At 37.2% G+C, this 20,914-nt stretch overlaps 1 pseudogene; it reads right to left on the reverse strand.

Moving 5' to 3' along the window:
- Positions 1-2,614: 2,614 nt before the first annotated feature.
- Positions 2,615-3,512, reverse strand: LOC123242466 (annotated as a pseudogene).
- Between the last annotated feature and the right edge of the window lie 17,402 nt (positions 3,513-20,914).

A 20,914-nucleotide genomic window follows, 5' to 3' on the forward strand; every position in this document is an offset into this window, starting at 1 on the left:
AAAATACTGAGGAGGGCAGGGAAGGTGTAAGGCATATACTATCAAAAACAACTGACCTGGAAAATAGATCTGAGAAATAACCTAAAAATCATTCTTATTACGTAAAAATTATGTCAGAAAAATTGTTAAAAGCTTCCGTACTCTATTTCAAGATACCATTAATAAAAACTGCAAAGAGCAAAGTGAAAAAAATGAATCTGACAAATATGTGCTAAAAAAAATTTCAAAATGAAAACTCCCAGAAATGGCATAATCAAAAGCTAGAGCTTCTAGCTCAAAGAAAATACAAGTCACCAGTAAACAAAAAAGAGTTTAACTACCAAGGATCCAAGGTCTTGGAGCTATTTTCCTCCCCACCACCTGCCCCATGGCAGGAGCACAGGATATGGTACTAAAGGAGAGTTTCCCCATTAGTACTTTCTTTCTTTCTTTCTTTCTTTGACTGTCCAGACACTAAGACTTACAGTGAGGGTTGAATGATGGACTGACCCTTCTCACTTCTGCATGTGATGAACATTCTCATATGACAGTGCAAAGCAACTCCCCTAGAAGAGTATATACCTGGGTCCTAACTACCTTCTTGGTTTTGTTTCTTTTCCTGAGTAAATGACTAACTGTAAGATTCAGCTATAAGTGTTAGGCTCAGTAGCAACTTTATGGCTTATGTCTGCAATCTCAATCTCACAGTTAAAGAGATTCAGAGGTCAGAGTTTACATGAGTAAAGCCAATTAGTAATAAAGGGCATTTCTTCATCAGAAAATGGACCACTGACAAGAGATGACCAAGCCACTGTCCAAGACACCTAGAAGACATGATTAGATGTTAAGAGAGTGCAGGGTTGAGATGAAATGTAAAATGTGTGCAAATTAATTTATGTTCTGATGATGTTTAAGTATTAGCCCCCAGGAGATTGCAACAATAGAAGTACTTTCAGTTACTGGATCCTGTTTCAAGTCATTCTTTCAAAGTATACTTGTGTTAACAGTTTTGTATTTTAGCATTTCTTCTGAGTATAGGGAAAAAATCTCTGACTCATTTCTGATTCATATTCCATATTGAATACATTTTTATTCCACACTTTGTGGAGACTTATGACATGACCCAAAAACCACAGCCATAAGTAATTTGTTCCCAGAGCACTGGGGTTAGGGTTTAACAGCCAAAAATTATGGCAAAAAGGAGTCTCACTAAGGGTCAAATTCTCCCAGAACTGACTGAGTCAAGATTGTATGCCTGGTTCCATGGCTAAGATGGTCTTCTCATAATGGAGAAGAAAATAGGAACAACATTCCAATCACTCTAAGCCAGGTAGAAGTTTCCTTAATGTGACACATGGAGGGAGATTCCTTCCAAAACTATAATATAAATAGAAACATTCTTTAGCAGCTGCCTACCAGAAATTCTTATGTCAAAATTCAATTTCTAGGTACTTCTCACCTTTCCCTTGTCTCTTCCAACCATTAATCGCACTTCAAATATCTCTGGATCTCTGCTAATATAGATTGATGACTCTACCAAGCTACAGGTCAGCATATTGTGCTAATAAATCAAAACAAAACTGCATTCAAAACAGTTTTGGAATGGTCCGCTCTATAATAGGCAAAATCTTAAATATTATTTTCTAGAACATGTGTATTTTTTGCATTTTTCTTAAAGCCTTTAATTTCATAGACATGATGGAAATTTTACAGACACACATGATTGACAGTGTAGACAAACTAACCATATTGCTAGCTGTACTATCAAGGTTGCCTTCATACCACCATGATACCGTCTTTCCTTTAACCCTGTTCTCAATTCTTATTTTTTCCCATCTTCATACTTTGTTCTTTGTCAAACTAGTCTGGGATCTAACCATACTGATATAGCTGATTCAAGAATTATCTCCGCAACATTAAGGAGTTACTTCCTACCATTGAAAAACAATCGATTTCTTCTCATGATGTTTTTCAGTGCTAGCCATGTCTACTGAAAATTTTCTTGATGTCATTTTTCATGCTGAATAGAGATACAGATTTTTTGGTAGTTTACAAGTCTGACCTTTCTCATTCTTTATTCCTGATCCATCATAGTACCTTTCTAAATAGTCGCCTAACAGGTAAGCTAAGCATGTTTAAGCTGATGAATTTTGGATGAAACATGCTGCAGAGTAGTATGGCAGGGGGAACCAGTACTCGTCTCCTTCCTCTTCACCCTCTCCTTCAACAGAATCCACATCAACCTCCTCATAATCCTTCTCCAGGGCTGCCATATCCTCCCATACCTCAGAGAACTCTCCTTCCTCCATGCCCTCCCCCATATACCAGTGAACAAAGGCATGCTTGGCATACATCAGATCAAATTTGTGGTCCAGGCGAGCCTAGGCCTCAGCAATGGCTGTGGTGTTGCTCAGCATGCACACAGCCCTCTGTACCTTGGCCAGGTCACCACTAGGAACCACAGTGGGAGGCTGGTAACTGATGCCAACCTTGCAGCCAGTTGGGCACCAATCCACAAACTGGATGCTACACTTTGTCTTGATGGTGGCAATGGCGGCATTGACATCTTTGGGAACCACATCCTCACAGTACAGCAGGCAGCAAGCCATGTATTTACCGTGGTGAGGGTTTCTTTTCACCATCTGGTTGGCAGGCTCAAAGCAAGCATTGGTGATCTCTGCTACAGAAAGCTGCTCATAGTAGGCTTTCTCAGCAGAGATGACCGGGGCATAGGTGGCCAAGGGGAAATGGATTCGAGGGTAGGGCACCAAGTTGGTCTGGACTTCTGTCAGATCAACATTCAGGACACCATCAAATCTCAGAGAGGCAGTGATGGAGGACACAATTTGACTAATAAGGCGATTTTGATTAGTGTAGGTTGGGCATTCCAATATCAAGGTTTCTGAGAGAGATATCATAGATAACCTCATTGTCTACCATGAAGGCACAATCAGAGTGCTCCAAGGTGGTTGAGTGGTCAGAATGGAGTTGTAGGGCTCAACTACAGCAGTGGAAACCTGTGGGGCTGAGTAAATGGAGAACTCCAGCCTGGACTTCTTGCCATAATCAAAAGACAGCCTTTCCATCAGCAGAGAGGAGTCCCACCACCAAAGCTTATGGAAAACCAAGAAGCCTTGAAGACCTGTGCACTGATCAGCCAGTTTCCGAATCCTGTCTAGAACAAGGTCAATGATTTCCTTGCCAATAGTGTAGTGCCCACGAGCATGGTTATTGGCGGCATCTTCCTTGCCAGTGATCAGCTGTTCAGGATGGAAGAGCTGGCAGTGAGTTCCAGTATGAACTTCATCAATGACAGTTGGTTCTAGATTTATGAACACTGCTCTGGGGACATGTTTGCCAGTCCCTGTTTCACTGAAGAAGGCGTTGAAGGAGTCATCTCCTCCCCAAATGGTCTTGTCACTTGGCATCTGCCCATCAGACTGGATACCATGTTCCAGACAGTACAACTCCCAGCAGGTATTACCAATCTGGACACCAGTCTGGCCAACATGGATGGAGATATTCTCACACATGGTGGTTAATGGGTTAAGCAGCGGCTGCAACAGCAGGAACAGGGATCCCTGGTTCTCATTACAGCCCTCGACAAGCTAAGAATCAAGGTAAGTAACACCTAGAACATATGTATTTTGACCAATATCTGGTCAATGTCAAGATTAATGGGCTCTAAATTTTAGGCGATGCAGTGAATACAATACCTGCCCTGCAGTCAAGAAGACTCATCTTCATGGGTTCAAATCTGGCCATATACATTTACTAGCTGTGTGATCCTGGGAAAGTCACTTAACCTGCTTGTCTCAGTTCTTCATCTGTAAAATGAGCTGGAGAAAGCAAACCACTCCAGTATCTTTACCAAGAAAACCCCAAATGGAATCACTAAGGGTCAAATATGACTGAAACAACTGAACAAGTTTTAGTAAAACTAAAAAGAGAGCATTTTTCTAAATACATACCAGTGAGCATTCCCTCTTCACAAGCTTGAATAGTAGCCATGACAGCTCCATCTCTTAACTCTAACCACATAAAAGACTTGAATCCTAAGGTGTCCAGATGAAAGTGAAGTGGAATTCAGCTAATGGGTACATAGGCACTTTGTAATTTCAACATGTATTTTTTTTTCACAAAAATAAGCTGAAGGAAAAATATCATTTTTAACACATACAATTCATGAAGTCTAATGAAAAGTTTAGTTAAAAAAATAAACCAATGTGAATAAAACTATGAATTGGAAGAAAAATAATTAATTCATTTTGCTTTATACCACCAGAAATAAAAGAAATTCCCATAAATCAAATCTGATTTTTAATAGCAAGATGTTTTAATAACTATCATCTTCCTTATATATAGTAATAATAGTAATAAAACTAAAAATCTATATTCAAAAATAGAAACTAATCACTAGAAATGGAAATACTTTTTCTTCTTTTTTACAAAAGAGAACATTTCCCAAGACACTGGTAGGAAAAGAATACTCTGCATAATAGTGAACTAGTCAATGAGTATGCACATTTTTTCTGACTGATATCAATCCAACATTTGGAAACTGAAGGTCTGGTGACAAACTGGCTTCAAAATTGGAAGAACTAGTGATTCATAACTAGAACAGAGTTCACATACAGAAGAACTGATACAGCCAAATTCATAAGCTGAACCTCTTACATTTTTCCTTCCTGGTGGCAATCAATTCAAGAACCACTGTGAGTCATTGAATGGGGACTTTGGCAGTGTCTGATTTCTGTCTCCACCTGGTTATCATGTGTCCTTGATTAGAAGAAACTTATTCTTTCCAGGTCTAGATGACTAATGCTTGGATTGATCAGTACAATGTGCTAACTGGTAGAATCATCTATCTGTAGGTTAGCAGAGATCCAGAGATATTAAAAGTAACGATGAAGGATTCTGAGAAAACTGGAAAGGCATTCTACAACTAAAAATAGAATTTAATTCATCACAATAAATGTGTTCGTACCATTATATAATTATTTCACATATTTAATTTTGATTTCCCTCAAACCTTTATAGGACCCTCTGGAGAAGAGAGCATGTTTTATACTTCTCTATGTTCCCAAAAACCTAGCGCTGCGCTACATATCCCTTCCTAAACTAATCCCCTCCAATCTGTTTACACCTCTCACATATTCTTAGTCCCCTCCAGGCTACTTACACTTTACACCCCCTCACCTATTTTTCAATGTGACCTTCGGGCTACTCCGTAAATAAAACACTCCATCTCTCAGCTCCTGGCAGGTTCCCCGGAACTTCCTTCAAGTCCCAACTAAACTCCCATCTTCTCTAACAAGTCTTTCCCAATTCTTCTACTATGTTCTATTTATCCTGCATATAGCTTGCTTGTATGTATTTGCTTGTTATCTCCCCTATTAGATTATGAAGGCAAGGACTGTCTTCTGCTTCTTTTTGTATCCCCAAGACCTTAGTCATAGTAGGTGCTTAATATTTTTTTTAATCTTTTTCCTTATGTCTTATAAATTCTAAGAAAGGGCTAGGTAATCAGCATTAAGTGACTTGCTCAGGGTCACACAGCTAAGATTTGAACCCAGGTCCTCCAAATTCCAGGTCTGGCACTCTATCTACTGTGCTACCTAGCTGCCCAATAAATATTTTAATTATTGACTGACTGACTGACTGACTGACTGACTGGCTATAGTAGGTAGCCAATAATGCACATAGATTGATTTGTTTTTCTGAAACATTATACTATTTTGTACCTGGTATCTAGCTTTAAAATTAAAATATTCAAGTTTCCTTAACATGATAAATATCATGGTGTATTGACTATCTTACATTCCTCAAAAAAAAAAATCTGAATTAAGTCATAGCAAGTCTTTCCTATAGAATGCTTGTTACCAATGTTTGTAGCACAATTCCTAGAATTCTGGTTCTCAACTAAAAAGATAATTAATAAAGTATAAAACCAAAAATGTTATGCATTGTGAGGCAGGGAAATCGCTGCTGAAAAATAGGATACCTTTGGAAATCCAAGTCTTTAGAATTGGGAATATTTTCCATACCTTCCTTTCTAGTGACACACTGCTACAATACTAGTCAAAAGTCTAACCCTAATCCCAAGATCCAGTCCTGTGGTTTACATATACAATATGTGGCTTTTGATTAAATTAATAAGTGTTTTGGATCAGGAGGAAAAGCAGGGCTAAGTATGGTAACTTTGCTAAAATAAATTTTAATGCTGTGCAATAGGTGTGATATGCTCAAAAGAAATAAAACCAGGTTTTGGAGGAGTGTCAGAACTGAATCCCAATTTCAGTTCTGCCACTAAGTAGTGATGTAGAGTTATCTCTTAGTGTTTCTTTTTCCTCATCAATCAAATAGGAACAATGATGACTGCCCCAGGTGCTTTAAAAGCAAATTATGTAATATATTAAAAAGCAATTTGAAAAAAGTTTATTTAATGCCATATCAATGAAGCTATTGTAGAACTATAAACGTAATGATAAAATTCATCCAGAGGAAAAAATAGTTAAAATTTTTTAAGGTGGGGGCAGCTGGGTAGCTCAGTGGATTGAGATCCAGGCCTACACTTCCAGCTATGTGACCCTGGGCAAGTCACTTGACCCCCATTGCCCACTCCTACCACTCTTCTGCCTTGGAACCAATACACAGTATTGATTCCAAGATGGAAGGTAAGGATTTAAAAAAAAAATGTTTAAGGTAAATTAAAAAAAGAAGTAGGAAACAAAGGAGCCTTGCAGTACCAGATCTCAAACTATACTGTAAGCAGTAAACATCAAAAATAGTAAAGTGATCAGTGCAACATATGAGGTAAAGAAAACAGAAGCAATTCAATATCATAACATCATGTTCAATAAACCCAAGAATACTAACTACTAGGGCAAGAATTCCCTATTAACAAAAGAGCTAGTGAAAAAATAGGAAGAATTCTCACAGAAATAAGATTTCAATTATGATTTCACACCATATATCACAATTTCCAAATGTATATGTAATGTAAATATACATGTGCACATATATTTGTGCTATATACTAGATATATGATAAATATGCAATAAATATAGCATGTGTGTATGTATATATACATGCATATATATATATGTATATAGGACAGCTACATGGCACAATGGATAAAGGAAGATTTATCTTACTGAGTTCAAATCTAGCCTCAGACATTTACTAGCTGTGTCACCCTGGACAAGTTAATTAACTCTGTTTGCTTCAGTCTCTTCATCTGTAAAATGAGCTGGAGGAAAAAAAAAAGACAAACCACGTTAGTATCTTTGTCAAGAAAACCCCAAATATGGTCATGAAGAGTCAGGCATTACTGAAACAACTGAATGCTATAAACATATGTGTCTATATGCATGAATATACACCTATATAAAATAAACCAGAGAATTGAACTATCTTTTATAATTATGAATAAAGGGAATTATTGACTAAAACAAGGGATAGAGGTGATTAACAAAGGATAAATTGAAAATTTTGATTACACAAAATTGAATGTAGAAGAACAGGCATACTTATGCCCTGTTGGTGGATCTTAACAATTGACTGAACTATTTTTGATAGCTTTGACTGCTAGATAAACTATGTCTATATCATGCCCCTAACCTACCATCCTAGTAGTCCTGTCAAAAAAGAAAATGAAATCAGTCGAACTCCAGGTGTTGTTTCTTTGTTTTTTTCATCCTTACCTTCTCCCTAAGAACTAAGTATCTATTTCCAAGACAGAAGAATGGCAAGGACTAGGCAATTGGGCTTAAGACTTACCCAGGGTCACACTGAGGCCAGATTTGAACCCAGGTGCTCCTGACTCCCCTGGTGCTCTATCCATTGAGCCACCTAGCTGAACGCAAGCTCTGTTCTTGAAGAAGGTCATTGCTTTTCCCTTTCTAGATGCTTATCAAATAAGATAATATTTGTAAAGCTCTATATACATGTGAGCTATAAAACAATCATTTAGAATATATTATAGAATTTTGTGAGGAAGTAGTCAAACTTGCTAGTCTAGTTTGCACATTCTAATCTCTTCCCTTTTTAGCAAACCAGGACATGTGCCCTTCTCTAGAATTCATAGCTTATTAACTATTTTCTACTGTGTTTCAAAGATCACTCTCTCTCATCATTCATGATCATCTTCTGATTCTCTCTGAGCAGTGATCCTAACCTTTCTTTTATCCAATATATATCCCCAAGATAGCTAAAGAAGACTTCTTTTGTTGACATTAATATTCATCACCAACTTCAGCTTAATCTGTGTAGTGCTCCAGACACTCTTCTTAGAGGCCCATCCATTCTACTAGTCCTCCCCACTACCAAGAGATGGGATGGCTGTTCCTTTAGGGCAGTGATTCCCAAAGTGGGCACCACTGCCCCCTGGTGGGTGCTGCAGAGATCTAGGGAGGCGGTGATGGCCACACCTTTTTTTTTGTATTACATTCTATTCTGAGTTCAATAAATAGTTTCATAATTTCCAGGGGGTGCTAAGTACTATTTTTTTTCTGGAAAGGGGGCTGTAGGCCAAAAAAGTTTGGGAACCACTGCTTTAGGGTAAGGACTGTTGTCTGTCTGCCCTTTTATCCTCAGAGCCAAGCATAGTTCCATGTGTGTAGTAGTACTCAGTAAAAGTTTCTTAAAGTATTCAAAAGAAGGTTGTGTCAATACTCGTCACAGGTGTTACACAGAGAATTCCTAGTTTTTTTATATTATATTCAATAACCTTTGATACTATTTCCAACTCTTATTTCTGAGATTCTATTACTTCTATTCCTTAGTCTAAACAGAGCTTTCAATTTTTTCAACTTCAATGAATTGGATAATATACTTCCTTTTGATTTAATAGCCTACCTAACATATCACCCCAATAACCTCTGAATCATAGGTCAGATAGAGAAAAGTTGCCTTTTAGATATTTTGCCTTGAGGACCCTCATTTTAAACCATGCAAATGATCCAATATTTTCCTCTATTTCTCCCTCTAAAAAAAGATACATTTAATTTAATTTAATTAAAGCCTTGGTCAAACATGCTCAGTAACCATCTTTGTGTTAATGTTATTTTTCAGGTTGGGTTTGCTTATTCAGTAGTAACTGTGTACTAAATTTCAAAAGTCATTAAAAATTTCCTGTCCAGTTTAATTGCAGCTTAAAACACACCTGGAAAAAAAAGTCAGGAAAGCATCCGGGTCATAACTAGTGCTGGCAAGGATAGTTTCAAGTAACTGTCACCTCTTTCATTATCTAGGTGTATAAAATGACAGTATATGAGGAAATCAAGCTGTGTTCAAATTACCACTGTTCAGAGTCAGGGTAAGTAGAGGTCAAAGTTACCTCAGTACAGAGCATTGAGAGAAAAAAAAAAAAGAATCCCTAATCATTCAGCACTCCACAATCTGTCAGTGAGACAAGAAGGAGATGGGGAAACTGGGAATGCAAAGGTTTCAAACTCAGTCTTTATATTTGCAAAGAACAAAGAAAATAAAGGATGTGGCAAGCCCCAGAAATCAGGGTGGGTTTCAAAAGCCCCTCCTATTTGTTCAAACAAGTGCTGGTCAACATTTTGGAATTGTTTAGAAATATTTCACATATACAAATTCTGTTGCATTTAAGTCACTATGACAGAGGAACTAGAATTAATTCACTTTCGTTCCTACAGAGCAAATAAATGCTAAGAAGAAAACCCCACAGTCACTACATTAATTTTTTTCTAATTGCAATGCAATATGAAGTTTAGCTTCTAAAATATCCTTAGATCAGAAATAGATTCTTATAACAGTTCTTCTAGCTTCTAGCTTCAAGAGACAAGACAGACAATAACCCACCCAACCTCAGGTTACTAAAAGAAAAGACTCTGGGAAGAAGTTGACATAAGAGGATCTGGCAGTCTCCACCATGTCCTTGTCCTCATCTTGCAACACTAGAAACTTTGGAAAACTTCCCCTTGGGTGAGATTCAGGACTCTCTTGTTTAAGCAAAGTTATCTTGCTCCCAATGGGAGAGACCCTTCACTCTAGTATATATTCTATGTATATTCCTATGACATTCTTTTGTATACTCCTGTGTGTAAGGGTTTGGGGGATATGGGGGGGGGTTGTCCTTTTTGTTTATTTATTTTATTCCTCTTTTTTCTGTTTTTCTCTCAACTTGGATAAATTGATTTCTCTGCCACCTGCTATGTTTGTTCATTATGGAATGGATATATTTGGTAGTAAGAGAGTCAAGCCTTGGATATAAAGCTGAGTTCTGCTCCTTCCAGTTAATGAAACAGAAATCAGAAATCAGCTTGGATTTGAAAACTACATTCCCTAGACGTGTCATGTATAAGGAAGCATATAGGTATAATTCTATCCTAGTACTCCCTCTCTCTGCCCCTCTATTGTTATGTTTAACTTTATTTAGTCTGTGTTTTAGGTAGCCAAAACTAAGAATCCATTCACCTGGAAGCAAAAATGATGGGGAAAGGGATAACCTAGACAGTGCAAAGGTCCATCTGACATGGGTATAGGTGGACTTAGAAAAGACTTAGTTTCTCCTCAATGAGTCTGTTCTTGGACCATGTTGGAGTTAGAGGATGGGTGGATCCTCAGAGAGAAGTGCCGTGGTAATAAGACCCTGAGAGTCACAATTCCAGTGTACTTTTGCCATAGTAAATCCAAGTTGGCGAACCAGGAAGAAGTGGTACCAAGAAGAGGAAAAGATTTCCCTCTCAAGTCAGTGTGGGGAGTTTTGAGGGATCCCATTAGCCCTCTGTAAGTTATAGATCTGGATATCATTCACCCTGAGTAAATTAGAAATAGCTCGTGGTAGACAACATTAGATTAGTTCTCTTGTTGGTGATTTTAGAGCCACCCCAAAATGAAAGCATAGAAAAGAGAGAGAAGAAAACAGAGAAACTCATAACTATTAGGAAAGCCAGAAAGTTCAGGCTAGAGAAATATACAAAATAAATAGCAAAGAAGTTCTAAGATAGACCAGTATCAGTTGACACTGAATGGAGAAATGAAAAAAAATCAAAATCCTTGCAACAAAGTGATTCATTTTAGTTAGAAGAGTTCTTTATAAGAAATTATAAAATTAAAAATATTAACAATAGCTAATATTTTCATAGTATTTCCCAGGCACTGTGCTAAATGCTTTACAATTATTATCTCTTTTGGTCCTCACAACAGCCCTTAAAGAGAGGTGCTATTATTTTCCTCATTTAAAGATATAGAAACTAAGGCAAATAGAGGTTAAGTGACTTGCCCAGAGTCACTCAACTAGGAAGTTTCTGGGGCCAGATTTAAACTTCAGTCTTACTGCCTCCAAGCCCAGTACTTTATCTACTGTGCCACCTAACTGTCCCAAATTAATTAGAAAATTAACTAGTTAGTATTATAGGCTAAATATATAATTTTCTCACATAATTTCTCTAAATTATTCATCTTTTTTGAATGATACAAATATAAGAGAAATCACCCATCTCCTACCCAATCCCCCAACCAATGGTGAGGGTTTTTGGCTGAATAGAGTCCCAAAGAGAATTATCTTCATTTTATCTGAACTTGGGCACCCCCCTTTTCAGCAGGGCATTTCTGTTGCTGCTCCTGCTGCTGCTATTGTTGTTCAGTCATTTCAGTCATGTGTGACTCTGGACCCATTAGGGGTTTTCTTGACAAAGATACTAGAGTAGTTTGCCATTTCCTTCTCCAGAGCACTTCTCAGCATATGGTAAAATGAGTTACTAAACTCCAATGTCCTATTCTCTCCATTGTCACCCAGTGTTCATGAGAATTGCTGCGAAAGGTGAAAAAAAAACACCACTTGGCAATGAATTCTGCCAAGCAGTTCTGGGTCCCCTGCCAAAAAAAGAAGGAATGCCCACTAGCTTAAGGAGGTCATACATATAATCATACAGAACTCATAATACCTTTCAGACCTAAGTATCCTGAATCTGATTTTAATGGAACAAATAAAAGTGGAATAATCTGGAAAAAATGTGCAACTAAAATATCAAGTGAATATAATTAGGGAAGAGAAAGATTAATCTATGTATTGGGCTTCCCCTCCTTTCTTTTCATCTTATGCAGATGTGAAAACAGGTGCCTTTTGAAGGAAGATCTATGAACTTAATAATTTACTATTTCCTGACATCTATAATGTTAAGCTACCTCAAGAAGATGAGAGGGGAAAATATAACTTTTTCAAGTGTACTTACAAAAATGGTGCATCAACTCACATGTGCTAACTCTAATTTCTTTGAAGGCTTCTGAAATCAAGTGAGCATGAATGCAGACAGTATCTCTGATTGAGGGCAAGGCTATGACTGAATGCCCTCCTGTCACTGGATTCTCTGAAAGCAAACTCTAAGGAGAGAGAGAGCTAGAGACAAACTACTTGTAGGAGTGTGTGGAGTAGTCTCTGGTCTCTTTGTTAATATATATGTTTGTTCTACTGAAAGGCTTTTAGCCCTGAGGTAAGGATTAGACAATAATTTAGCAGCCTTCAAAGACATTTGGGGGGGGAAAAAGCTATCACTCCTCTTAAGAAATAATAGAAGGCTCATTTTTCAAAGGTGAGTGAACTGTTTTTCATAATAATAGCTGACATTTCATAATAGTTTGTTGCCTCCACCAGGAGATCCAAATCAGAGCTCTGGAAGTTAGTCAAGGGTGTCCACTTCAAATGGTATTCTTTTAATTTAGCATGGAGGGTGGGGGAATTGCCAACAATTTTAATATTTCATTTTCCAGGGGAACAAAAAAAACATTCTGTGTTCAGTGGTAGAACTTTAATTTCTGCCAGGAGTTAGTCAACAAAGAACATTCTGTCATCATCAGAAATATGACTACATCTGTGTAAACAACACAAAGAAATGCATTATTGACATGTAAATATGAAAGTTTCCAGCAAGTTAACTGCTGTAGTCCTGCTCTGAATTTCATCAGAAAACAAGAGACCGGAGCTTGCTAACTAATGGGGTGAGGGAGTATTGTCCTCCTCACACCCACACAGAGCCTTTGTTAAAATAGAGCTTCCTGAACAGGTCACTGAAATTCCAGCAACAAAAGATTCTGGCTGGCCTTGAACCCTACCTCCAACAGTGGCCTGTACTAAGTGAGTCAGAGAAATGTAATACATCTTAGGAATGCACCTGGAACACTGCAATATTATATCCACCAGGGGAAAATTCTTCCTGGTGATTATTATAGGCTCTGAAACCTGAAGCTTTACAGCTTTTGTAATTGTTATCCCAATTAATGTAACTGCAGATGCCATCCTCATATTCAGAGGCACAAGTGTGTCTTCCTTTTGAACCTCATAAAGTCATTTGTCTCAATAGTGTCCTAGGGAAGGAATCCCCTAGATTAGTGGTCTCCAAATTTATTTGATCATGCACTATAAGGTTTTTCTAAAAACTCCTAAAATGTGCATATTTACTTTCTAGACATCATTATAACTCTCCCAGAAGCCTTTTCCCAAGCCTCTAAAATGACTAAATGCCATCTAAACTGCACATTTGCCACTCTCCATCACATATATACAAGATATAGATAACATATATACCAGATAAGATGTCTATGTGTGTGTAACCACGAGTTGTGGCATATGATTGTGATGGAACACTACGGCGCTGTAAGAAATGATAAGCAGGTTAATTTGGGGGAAATGTGGAAAGATCTACATAAAATTGTGAAGAGTAAAGCAAGCAAGAAGACCAAATAATAGAAATATTGTTTGAAGAATGACTTATGTCCACCTCCAGAGAAAGAACTGGTAAATAAGAATAAATAAGATAGAGTTTATAAGATATCCATATGTCTTTTTGTCAAATTGTGCTTTCTCTAATGAGGGAAGGGAAGGAAGGATGTTAACTGGGTGTTTTAATGTAATAAATAAACAAATTAATTAATTGTTTACATGGTAAATGAAAGGTAATCTCAGAGGAGAGTTAAGGGGAATTCGCTTACAGAAGGTGAGATGAAATGAAAGATTTGAGCTGAATCTTGAAGGAACTCGGGAAAGCCAATGAAGAATTGGAGGGAGGAGGGAGGACATTACAGGTATGAAGTGAAACCAAGGAAAAAGTACAAAGTCAGGAGTTGGAGTGTTGGATGTGGGTGAGAAGGCCATTGCCACTGGATCACAGTGGCACATAGGTGAATAAAATATAAGAAAACTATAAAGAGCCAGATTGTGGCAGAAAACTGTCCTCTACTATATGGCAAAGGAACAAATATCCTGCACTTTGTAATCTTAGAGTTGCCCACAACACTAAGAAGTAAGGTCAATTGCCCAGGGACATAAACTAACCCAGGTCTTCTGAACTGACAAATTACCACAGATGTGCAGATAAGCCCAAGAGTCTGGGGAATGGCAATGTCTCAGTGACCACTGGTCCTGCTTCTAGCACATCCCTCATAGCCTTCATCAGGGGAAGCAATCCCCGTGGACATGCAGCCTGACAACCACAGCTGCTGGGGATTCTGCAGCTAAAGTTACTGAACACCCACCCAAAAAAGAAAATTCTTACCACTGAAATCTCTCACACCAGCAAAGAGCTCAACACAAATGGATGTGATTTCTTCAGTGGAAACGGCATTAAAAATGAGGGGTTATCATCTGCTTTTTTCCTGAACCCTTTGGTCCACAGGATCTTTCCATCAAATTTGTAGCTAAAAGCTTCTATTCATAGTCTTCCCCATAAGAATAAGAGCTACTTTTATTTTATATTCCCACTGCCTTGCACAGAGTAAACACTTAGTAAATGCTTTTTCATTCATTCGTTCACTCATTCAATTATATGGTGCTTTAAAATTTACAATGCACTTTACAAAGATTATTTCATTTAATTTTAACAGGGCAGATATTACAGGCTTTGTTTTCCTTGTTTTGCAGATGAATAAAACAGAGAGGTCATATGATTTGTACATGTTCACATAACTAGTCAGTCGGAGGAAGGATCTGAACCCAAGTCCAGTACTCTAGGCAATATTTGAAAAACTAGTCATCAAAACAATGCCCTCTACAATTAGCAAGTCACTAGATTTGTTCTCTGTGTCTGTACTCTGGCCCCAAACCACATTAATAGCCAGTTAAATCAGAAAACAAAAGGGAGAAAAGAAAGTCACTTAAATTCCTTCCACATAAGCCTTTCACTTTATCTGAGTAGGACCTTTGGTGGACCAATAGGATTTCATTTAAAACAAATTCTTTCCAAAAGACTCTAGTATGGACAAAGTGTCAGGGCTTTATGTGTAAAGATAATAGCCTGGATAGTGACCTAATTACCAACACCAAGAGCTGAAGAATAATAGTCAGAGAACTAGAAGTCACCTTTGTTCCTAGGCTACATTGGAAAGCTTCTAAATTAGAGGGCATCATTCCTGTCCATAAATGTTGTGTTGAACTAAATTATCTTCTTGTTGATTATAAAACAACTTGGACTCACCTGAATCCATACTTTTAAGCAGAAGTTACCCTTTGGAGGAAAGAGAAAAGAAAACTATATAAACTCTTTTTTTTTTGGGGGGGGGGGGAATAGCTGGAAAATACTGTTTAGTTATTTGGGAGATCTTCAGATATAACTACCAAATCTTCATTCCATTTTGTGGGTCAAAGTACAGCATACACTAAAGGGAAATCATTGTTTGTTCCATCCTTTGCTGAGGGAACAGTACATAACCCCAGGTAGCTTATTGAAGAATTGAGTCATTCAGCACGAGCACAATAATAAACAAAGGGTAAAGTCAATCTTTACTACTTAAGATAGCACTTACTGCCATTTTCTGATCAAAAGAACATTTTTAGATGAAAATTTAATTTTTAAAAGGAAAGAAATCTAAAAAAAGAAATAAAAAGAAACCTAGAAAAATATTCAACAAATAAAAATCCAGATAATCATTTGTAATCTTTATATTCAGTTATAATTTAGATAAAAATCAAGCATCTTAACTGGTTCTTTTCTAACATTTCTCTAGCACTTTAAGTTGGCAATGCTTATGTAGGTCTTCTTGATTTTCATAACAACCTTAAAAGGAAGGTGATTATATATAATAAGAAAAATAAAATATCTTTGAAAAAAAAGAAAATTTAAAAAAAAAATTTTAAAGGCCAGGCATTCAGCTAAGTGCCAGGAACAGAAGAAAAGTCAAAAACATGATCCCAGTCTTTGATGAACTCACATTATAATGGAAGAGACAAAAGGCAATTATGAACATGTAGTGAGTGCTCTGGCTTCACTCTCCTGGAACCAAACCAGCCATAATTCCCAGGATTCTAGAATACTCTTGAGGGTTTTAGGGGTATCTCTTCTCTCAAGCCCCACTGACTATATTTTCCTCACTATTAACCCTAGTGACTAGTGCCCAGGTTCCATTTAGCTTTTTTTAACCCTTACTGTCTATCTTAGAATGAATACTAAGTATTAGCTACAATGCAGAAAAGTGGTAAGGACTAAGCAATTAAGAGTTAATTGACTTGGGGGCAGCTGGGTAGCTCAGTGGAGTGAGAGTCAGGCCTAGAGACAGGAGGTCCTAGGTTCAAATCTGGCCTCAGACACTTCCCAGCTGTGTGACCCTGGGCAAGTCACTTGACCCCCATTGCCCACCCTTACCAATCTTTCACCTATGAGACAATACACCGAAGTACAAGGGTTTAAAAAAAAAAAAAAAGAGTTAATTGACTTGACCAGGATCACACAGCTAAGGAAGCATCTAAGGCCATATATGAACCTAGGACCTACCATTTCTAGGCCTAGCTTTATCCACTGAGCCACCTAGCTAATTGTTGTTTTTTAAATCCTTACCTTCTGCCTTAGAATACATACTAAATATTGATTCCAAAACAGAAGATAAAGAAAAACCTTGGGGGCACTGATTCTAGATCAACATCTAACAGACATCAAAGGACATTTTCTGTTTGTTTTTTAGGGATAAAGGAGCCATAAGTATGTCTGTAGGCAATGGGAAGCAGTCAATAGACTAACAATAGTGAAAGAATGGGGATGATGGCAGGGAAAGCAATCTGTGAAAGAAAACGGGATAGAATAGGATCAAGAGTGAATTGTAGACAGGTTTGTCTTGGCTAGAAGGGCCACCTCTTCAGAGAAGACACAGAGAAAGGAGAGGGTGTGGGGAGACAATGGATAGGAGATATGAAAGGAGAAGAGAGAACTCTTATTGAATAGCCTCATTTTTTTCAGTGAAATATGAAGGAAGATTCACTACCTAAAGGATAAAGGAAAGAAGGTTCCATTAGAGATCTGAGCAAAAGAAAAATGATTCAGATAGCTCCCCATTCCTTTCTACATTATGAAGTTCCAGACCTAGAGTCAGGAAGACCAGAATTCAAATCTGGCCTCAGATATCTACTAGCTGTATGAACTGGACAAGTCACTGGTTTGCCTCAGTCTCCTCACCTGAAAAATGAACTAGAGATGGAAATGGCAAACCACTCCAGTATCTTTGCCAAGAAAATCCTTCCCCCCCAAAAAAAGATCACAGAGTCAGGCACTACTGAAACACATAAACAACAATACTTCCTGCTTTAGATATCAATAATATAATATTAATTTAGTTTCCTTAAAGACCTTGGTCCCAAAACTTTCTCTGTACTTAATCACAATCCCAGAGAATAATGCCTTTCACTGAAATCTTTTTTTTTCATTCTTATCAAAAGTCTAATCAATCTTCCTTTTAGAAAATAATAAAGTTTAAGGAGAGACCAGGATTTGTTGAAAGATTATATTGAGGAAATGTTCCTTTTAACTAAAGGAGATGATCTTTAGTTTTGGTCATACCTTAGAACAGACCTTGGTTTTCCAGAGAGAGATTATCTGCAAGGGGGAACATTTCAACATTAATATCATTATTATTTCATTTGATGAATATGAAAAACTATAACGTGAATTTTGTCTTTGATTTACTGCTGAAATGTTTCTTTCTAAATACTCTAAAACACATGAAACCTTTGCCTGGGGAGAATTTCAATTATTATGTGTAAAGCTTGCAAATTACACACTCAATAAACTATCTCTGATAGACTTTTAAACTACTATATTGAAAAGTACCAGTTTTCCCACAGTCATTATCTCTTATTTTCTATAGAACAAAATGTTGAACCTCATTTGAGATTTCTTCCTGGAGACTACTCCTCAATGAACTTCTTCATCCCTCTATTTTTCTCTCTGTAAAATAGGGACATCACCATATACAGTTCATTTTTAAAATTCTGTGATAATTCAAAAAAACTTTTTAACTTGAGTTTTGCACCACTGAGAAAGAACAAATTCTAAATTCCAGGCTAATAGTATGGATCTCTGAAATGTCATTCCTGAACTGCACCTGAAGGCAAATATATCTTGCATCATCTTTCAGTTATTCCACTCCCACAGTAAATGATCTGAGGTCAGAATGACCTTGAATAGATGTGTTCTTTGAACAGGAATTTTTCAGGAATTAACAACAACCCAAAAATGGTTTCTTTATTGCAAAGAAACCTTGCACCTTACAAAATGGAGATACTTTTCTCCAATGACTGCTCAGGATACTCTTACGAAGCATATAGCCATCCTAAACTCTCCATCCATGATGATTACAAATAATGCCAATGATGTGATATGTAAAAGAAATTAGGCATATGAAAACACTCAAGTCATGCTAAATGTCTATGAAAATATTAGAGCTTGTACTGCTGTCCTGACAATCGAAGCATACTACGTACAGTGTCCAATATTTTTTAAAGTTACTAAAAAGTATTCTGTGGCAAGTTTAAAAAAGGAAAGAAGGAAGGAAGGAAGGAAGGAAGGAAGGAAGGAAGGAAGGAAGGAAGGAAGGAAGGAAGGAAGGAAGGCAGAGAGGGAGGTAAAAAAATACCAATGAATCATAAAACACATGGAAGATTAGTAGCTAAGCCTTCCCAGAGAGAATCAGAAAGAGGAAAGAGGCTGTTGATATTTCTAAAAAACCACCCAAGAAAGTGGATCATTATGGGAAAATATAAGCAGCGAGGTGGTGATATGGATTGAAGCCAGGAAGACCTGAGTTCAAATTTAGATTAAAACACTTAGCTCTGTGACTCTGGACATGAATCCCGGGGACAACCTCCTCTTCCTCGATTTCCTCATTTGTTAAATAGGAATAATAATAACTACTTGCCCAGATTGTTGTAAGAATAAAATGAAAGAATATTTGTAACATGTTATCATTATTATTATCTACAGAGAGTTCTCCTTAAAAAAGAGAAGAGAATGGATCTCATAAATTCCCTTTATGTTGAAAGATAATGGATCTGCTTTAGAAAAGGTTTTAGTAAGATAGGTAGTTTTATGATAAGCATAAGTTGGTCGCTATATTTCCAATAATAACTTTGATCGTGGATTCACCCCTGCCAGGTAAGTATCCCCAATAATAACTTTGACAAAAGAAATAGCATGAAAGAGAGCACCTAAATTTTGTGGAGAGATTGCCAAGAGCTGAGAGAAAGATGCCGAACTGGGACACTTCTACTTCCTTGTCTCCACACCAAGTAAAGGAGTGGTTCCCCTTAACTACCCAATTTATCTCACTTCATACCCTCCTCCCTTCCAGAAAGGAAGGTTAAGGATGAAAGTGAGAAGCTGATCCTTCCTCTAGTCATTAGCACGTCTGCAACTCTTGTCTTATTATAGTTTTATTACTATCACTTTATTTCCCTGTATATGATAAAAATTGGACAACTGAAAAATCTTGTCTGGTTGGCTTAGGCAGAGATGTTAGGGATAGTTGTAGTCTTTTTTTTAAAACCCTTACCTTCCGTCTTTGGCTCCAAGGCAGAAAAATGGTAAGGGTAGGCAATGGGAGTCAAGTGACTTGCCCAAGGTCACACAGCTGGGAAGTGTCTGAGGCCAGATTTGACCTAGGACCTCCCATCTCTATACTTGGCTCTTAATCCACTAAGCTATCCAGCTACCCCCAATTGTAGTCCTTTTAAAGACATGGAAAATATATCTTTGCTTCTGCATGAACTAAGGGGAGAGGAGTGGACACCCATTCCTTTTGGAAGTCTCATAAGCAAGAAAACTACTGTGAGCACACTCCTAGGTAACTGTGACACTCCACATAAAGAAGAAAGCCTATAAGCACAATCACAATTTTATATACATACACATAATATTATAAAAATAAGCTCTTGAGGCAAATGTAAGCTGAGTGAGGGAAGGGCCAGGCTCCTGATGAAAATCTGTAGTCTGCATAACTGAAACTGCCCTTCCTATCTCCTTCATATCATCTATGCTTTCTCATACATCATTTGCAATACTGGTTTACCCACCCTTTACATAGATATTTTTTCATTTCCTTTTTAAAATCATGCTAACACTTTGCCATAGGGTGTTTTAAGGAGCTTTAGGTCCTATACTGTAATGAATATGTAAAAATATTGCCAAAGAACCTTAAGTCTTTTTTTAAATGTAAATCTTTGCAAAGGGACTCCACCTCTAAGTATTTCTAGAAGTAGATATTTAAGTTGTTATAACTTGCACTATAATAAGAGAAAAAAGACAGAAGGAAAAAGGGAGCTACAATGGTTAAAATTGACTAGTACAAATGCATAATACGAATGTATATACTGAATTTGAGGACTTCCTGGTTTTTGAATTTTTTTAAAGGGCTATATCTTGATTTACCCAATATACTGTGTTTGTGAAAAGTTGCATTCCAATCCATTTGTGTGTCTATGGATCAAAATATAATTTAAATAAATCAAGGCAGCTGCTATTAAGAAAATTTGAACTAAATCCTTCTTTAAGGCAAAGATCCTTTTAGTATGTGTACTACTGTAACTTGATTTAACTGTCCTACAAATTTAGTTTTTCTTATCTCAAATTCAATCCTTCATAAAAAAAAACATCTTTCAGGAAATAATCCTATGTCTCATAGTATGAATTCAAAGCTTATTATCCAAAGC

Source organism: Gracilinanus agilis, chromosome 3, assembly GCF_016433145.1.
Source record: "Gracilinanus agilis isolate LMUSP501 chromosome 3, AgileGrace, whole genome shotgun sequence".
NCBI lineage: Eukaryota > Metazoa > Chordata > Mammalia > Didelphimorphia > Didelphidae > Gracilinanus > Gracilinanus agilis.